The sequence below is a fragment of the Callorhinus ursinus genome, unplaced genomic scaffold (genome assembly GCF_003265705.2).
Source record: "Callorhinus ursinus isolate GAN/ISIS: 27379988/994484 unplaced genomic scaffold, GSC_fseal_2.0 scaffold54, whole genome shotgun sequence".
Taxonomy (NCBI): domain Eukaryota; kingdom Metazoa; phylum Chordata; class Mammalia; order Carnivora; family Otariidae; genus Callorhinus; species Callorhinus ursinus.
This window is the reverse complement of record NW_027397116.1, coordinates 14,597,638-14,604,444: the sequence shown is the minus strand read 5'-3', so window position 1 is coordinate 14,604,444 and position 6,807 is coordinate 14,597,638.

The window sequence follows — 6,807 nt, the reverse complement described above, 5'->3', positions numbered from 1 at the left end:
TATATGAGTCAATAAAAACAATTGCTAATGCTCAGACTTTGTCATTATCCTACAGGATTGTCTCTTCATGTCTCTTAGAATGAAAGTATGTTAGTTGACATCATCACAAAAACTTTGTTGTAATTGTGGAGCCATTTCCTATAATAATTGCTTTTTTAGCCCTGAGGTTGGTTTTTAAGCTTGAATTATGAATATTTCATATTATATTATTTTCATACTCCATGCACATACCTCATGGAAATTAACTTTCTCATAGCCTCACACTGACCTTTACCTCATTGAAGGAAATTAAATTGTAAAATGAATCTGCTTAGGAAAATCTTTTTCAAAAAAATGTCTCTTCTACATTGTTGGGGTTCAACAGAAGCCTTTAGCATTCCAATTCATCAATCCTATTATATAATGAAATGAAAATCTGGATAATTGATAGAAAATTAAAACATTTTGTTTTTCTCAGGGTGAAAATGAAATAACAATGTTTAAAATATTGGAATATGGTAGAAAAGAAAAACAGTAACTGTAACAATTAGCTCTTGATATTTTGGGATTTCAAGATGCTTTTCTAACCATATACTGGCCTATTTGACATTTTCCTCAGGCTGCTTGAAACTGGTGAAACACATATTGAAACAAAGATATGTCAATTCTGTAAATATCTGAAAATCCTCAATTTGTACTTCTAATAATATTTCATATATTAAGAAATAAAAAATACCTTAAATACCTAGAAACAAAATTTTGCATGTTACTACAAATAATAAACTATTTTCTATTTTAACTGAGAGTGCTTTCAGAACAGTTTTTTTTAAAGATTTTATTTATTTATTTGAGAGAGAGAGAGGGTGCATGAGTGGGGGGAGGGGCAGAGGGACAGGCAGACTCCCTGCAGTCAAGTGCAGAGCCCAAAGGGAGGTTGAGGGGGGGACCATCTCAGGACCCTGAGATCATGACCTGAGCTGAAACCAAGTCTGACGCTTAACTGACTGAGCCACTCAGGTGCCCCTTCAGAATAGTTTTTAATCTCTGATGATTTCTGAGTAAAAGAAAACTACAGGTTATGTATTTTCTATTCCTAAAATCTCAGCTGCCTCCTAAAATTTACGAATGTAACCTTATGATGCCTGGTGGCACTGATGTCCTGTATACTAAAGAAGGAGAAAAACTTTGGGCTTCCTGTGCACGGTTTATTTTAAATTCACATTGCATCTTATTTTTCAACACTCTGAAATCATATTACATGGACTTTACTTCCTTTATCTAAACATCCTGATTCAATTTTCATATTAAAGTGTTTTTTAATGCAACATCATGCATGGAATAAAAAATAGAAGCATTGGTGTTTATTTTCACACCCAGAAAGTTTTGTTTGTATGCCAGACTTAAAGGGAACATACCTATAAAGACAGAGTTTATAGATTTTAGAATAATCTCAATAAATTATTACTTAGTTTAGGAAGATGAAGTCTGAGAGATAAAATAACCAAGTCTATAAAATCAAGAGACCCAATTTCTTTTTCAGGAATTTTAATTTTAAAGAAGTAGAAGAAAGAGTAACAACATATAAAGTAATGAAATTGTCAAGGTTGTTGACTTCAGGGGGTAGAAAACAAAAAATATATAGATTCTATAATTGTTTAATAAATTCTATGACTCCGTTACATGTAACATATTAATAAATATACAAAATTCTTTCCCATTTGAGGAATTTTTTATAGAGATTAATTTTCTGTTTTTCCAGCCTCCCTTTTCCTACCTCCTGTTTCTGTCACAGCCGACATTTCCTTCTGTATGATCCATTGTTTTACCAGGATGTTAAATGCTCCTTTACTTATGTGGCAAAATTAGAGGTTTTAAAGAGGATCTATTCATCAAAAATTTTCAAATGTATAATTGTGATTTTACATTTGCTATCTGAACCCTTCTTTTTTTTTCTCATTGATGTCAAGTCTGGTCTGAATTATCACTTATCCTTTGAAGAGACTTGAGCAAACAACCCATTTTATATCCTTGCTAAAGACTTAGCCCTATAGCATGGAAGAGAAAAATTAACCTCTGTGGTCAAAACTTACAATTTAAATGGTCACTTTTTATATCATTAATTTTAACCACCATTACTCATTCTAGTATTTAAGTATATGTAGCATATATAAAGTATGAAAGAAGCAATGATGATTCAACCAAACGTTCAAAAGTTAAGGTAGCTTCTATTTAAAAATGAATTTAAGAGATTAACTCATTCAATATATGACACACATCCTTGGTATAAAACCCAAATACCAAACTACCTAAACTTAATATTTTATAATTGAGTAGTTACATAAATTAAATAAGCAATTTTAATATAAGGCATATTATTAAGTACTTCAGTGCTTCCAAGGGTCTGGAAGTTGGGAATTTTGCACATATATATGCATATACATATGATTAAAATTTAATACAGTTATGAATTATGACTGACAAATTCAGATACTATGTCAATAAATGCATAGGCATACCTTGTTTTATTGCATTTCACTTTATTATGCTTTGCCGATATTGTGTTTTTTTAGATATCAAAGGTTTGTGGCAACCTTGTGTTGAACAAGTTATCAGCGCCATTTTTCCAACAGTGTTTGCTCATTTTTTGTCTCTGTATCACATCTTGATAGTTCTTTCAATATTTTAAACTCTTTCATTATATTATTATATACGTTATGGTAATCTGTGATCAGTGATTATGATGATAAAAGCTCACATGATGGCTTATATTTTTTATCTATATTTTTAATTGAGGCATGTACATTGTTTTTTCAAAACATTATTGCACACTTAATAGACTACAATATAGTGTAAACATAATTTTATATGACTAGGACACCAAAAATTCATTTGACTTGCTCTATTGTGGTATTTGTTTTATTGCACTAGTCTGGAACTGAACCGGCAATATCTGAGATATGCCTGTAATTAATTTACTTCATTTCTTCCATAAAATAAAATTCTGTGAATTTTCATTGCTTTAAAGATTACCATTCAATTTAATTGTAATATCTTTAGAATTTTATAAATAAAATATAAAAATTGATTTAATACAGTTTGTATTTCTTTCAACAATTATGTATGTACATGTGTATATTCACTAACATTTATATATACTTACTTATATACTTATATTTATTTATATATTTATATAAATCAGCAAAAATAAATTTGAAGGAAATAATCTAGTTTTATGTTGAGTTTTGATTAAAGTTTAATTTCCCATGGAAAAAAACCAAGATGACTTCTTTGAAAAGATGGTGTTTTTGGTATACTCATCTTATATTGTGTTTTTTTTTTGAAGAAAATCCTGATCCTTAGTCGGCACTAATAAATTATTATTGTTGAGATAAATAAATAAAAATATTGGTTGATATCTGAGTCATGTTTTCACTCAAATTCTTTATTATCATTCTAAATAATTCTAGAGATGACTTCACTGTCCTGACTTATAAAATGTGAAAGTTGATGGACACAATCTCTAAATCTCCTTCCAGCACTAGTGTTAAATGATGGAATAAAATGTAAGACATCTGCGGATTGTTGAATGCAGATTTCCCAGTAATGAAGTGGATTTCCCTTATCAAAACAATGGGATGCTTTGAATAGAAAATTTCAAATCTTGCCAATTTTTTCTTATTCATAAACACCCTACAATACTTTCTTTCTTTTTTTCTTTAAGATTTTATTTTTGAGTAATCTCTACATTCAACATAGAGTTCGAACTCACAACCCTGAGATCAAAAGTTGCATGTTCCACTAACTGAGCCAGCCAGGCAGCCCTACAGTGCTTTATTTCTAAAAAGATGTTGACTTTTAAAAGCCACTATTATATCCCTGGTGTCTGTTTTTCTGATTTTGGACTTCCTTTACGCCTCCTTATCCCTTATCCTCATACCTTTTGTAATCCAATAATTATTTTTTCACATACTCTTTTTAGGATTTACATCAAATATATTATAACCTGCCATTTTTGAGATTTGGTTATATTTTATTCATGGTTTTATTACTCTAGTTCAAATTGATATCATAAATTGTATTTTTAAAATAAAGAGAATTTATTCTTTCAAAACATTAATACAATTTTTAAAATTTATTTTTTTGTAATCAGTAAACAGAATTTTCTGATAACTAGTATTCATACTTATAATCCATTGTTTGAATGATGACAATTTTAAATAGATTTTTATTTTTTTATTTTAAAGATTTTATTTATTTGAGAGAGAGAATGAGATTGAGAGAGAGAGAGAGAGAGAGAGAGAGCATGAAGGGGGGAGGGGCAGAGGGAGAAGCAGACTCCTTGCTAAGCAGGGAGCCCGATTCAGGACTCGATGCGGGACTCGATGCTGGGACTCCAGGATCATGACCTGAGCCGAAGGCAGTTGCTTAACCAACTGAGGCACCCAGGTGCCCCTTAAATAGATTTTTAAAAAGGTTAGAAGGAAATATACACGTGAGCTATCTGGGTGGCTCATTCAGTTAACTGACTCTTGATTTAGGCTCAGGTCATGATCTCAGGGTTGTGAGATCGAGCCCCACATCCAGCTCTGCACTGGGCATGGAGCCTTAAGAGTCTCTCTGCCCATCCCCCCTCTTAAAAAAAAAAGATTAGAAGGAAATATACATGTGTGCTAAAATGCTTTTAGCACACATGTAAATCTACTTCCTTGCTTTAGTAAAGAGAATCTAGTAAGCACAATTTTCATATTTTTTTAGTAGCTTTAAATTTAATGTTTCAATTTTTGTTTTTCCCACAATTATTAATTATTTTCTGTGGATTGCTAATGATATCAGAAATAGGACTGCAAAGAGACTATCTGAAAGTCAATATTGTTGTTCTTACTAAATTCATGGTATTTTCTTTAGTTGTTTCTTCTAAGAGTTTCATTTCCACTCTACAAAATTCAATTTGAAGTCAAGGTTCCACAAAAATATGTGTTTTCTATAAAATGGTTATATCCTTTAAATGTACAGTTCATACTGGCTCTTTATTTTTCATATGCTGTTAATTTTTCTCTATTGTTTATCAAATGATGTGATTTTTTTTAAATGTTGCTTCATTTTTTTTTTTTACTCTGAAGGATTTTTGTACAATTGGTTGATTTATAAAGTAAAAAAAAGCAAAATTAACAAAACCCTCAATCTTAAATACAATGTGTTCATAGATATGTGAATGCTTTTTTAATTTGCTCTGCTTGCATTTATGCAAGATGCATAAAGTTTGTGCAAATTACTGTGTTTCTTTTAAACGAAGGAATTAGCTACTCAACTCCTAACTTCAAAAGATAAATGATACCTGCATTATCAGTCATAGATGAATTTACTTACTTGAGATAAATATGAAGGAACCTCTTGTATAAAGCATAGCTTTCAGCTGAATATTGTATTATGCAAACTTTATCAGGCAACATACTATGAAGAAAGTTTCTTTCTCTTTCCCTTTCACTCTATTTAATTCACCTCTGAATGTTCAGCAGCTAACAGTACCAATCAAACACAAAGTGTTCAATAAATATTTGTTCATTCATTCAACATGTTACAGAAGATGGGTTTGGCTAGGTTATATTACCTTTCATTTTCAATATTGAAAAGACTTCAGGTAATGCAAATGAACAAACTGTAGTTAAATTGGCAAGGATTTTTGTTATTCTTTCCCCTATTATAGACCAATGATAATTAAAAAGCAAGGAAATTAAATACAGTTGGTGTAATACAGTGAAAATAAATTTAATGTGTCTAAATTTTAGTTAATTTTATGGTTTTGGGGAGCATTTTGGGGAGTATATATCTTGAATATGCTTTGTCCTGTTTTTTTGTTTTTTCCTTTGGGCAGCATTGCACATAATTAAAAAGTTACATTTTTTTTCAGCTTTGTCTTTAGAAGAATATTTAAGTTTATAATTTTCCAATATTTTTTTATGTGGCTAAAATGTCATTATTTACTTTTCTAATCAGTGTAAAATCATAAAAGACTGGTGAGAGCAGGAGCTGTCCCCACAGTTTATTCAAGAAAAATCTCATTATTCTCAAGGGACATTTATTTGATTTTAACATAAACATTAGGAAAATTTATAATTAAAATATGATACTTAAATACCAAGAATAATTCTCATCATTTCTGTTCACACACTAAAGGTCAATTAACCTATACTTGATACTTGACAAATATTTTTAAATTTAATCATCTTAAGATCACTGTAAATGTTTTATTTCAATATTAAAAATGAGAAGCTGAAGTTCAAAATACTTAGGTAACTTTCCCAACATACTATGCTTGATAAGTGGCAGAGCCAGGATTCAAATAAATATATGCCACATTCAAATAAAAGTAGTCCTTTACTCTTTGCTGAAATGTGAACTTTCCTCATAATGCTTCCTTTTCTTCCACTTGATTCCATAGTCATTTATTGAGCTTCTATCATGTACAAAATACAACAGCATAGGTACTGACTTTTGTCTATGGGCTTCAAGATACTCCAAATTATCTTCTTCAATCCATTTAAAGATTCTGTATTATATATATGACATATAGGACCAGTAAAAAATAAAAAATGTAAGCTACATTTCCCGTGATTTCTCTCCTTTCACGTATTTCTAAGTTTTCTACAAAAGTACACTTTACTATTAAATCAATATCTCATATTAATTTTTAGTCTGAAATTTTCCTTCATTAACCATACTTATTTGCCTCTGTTCCTTGCTCAGGCACCAATCAAGAGGTTCTTTGGAGAATAGTAGGTTGCCTACTTAGAGTCAGTAAATGTAGGGACCATAGAGGATCGAGGATTA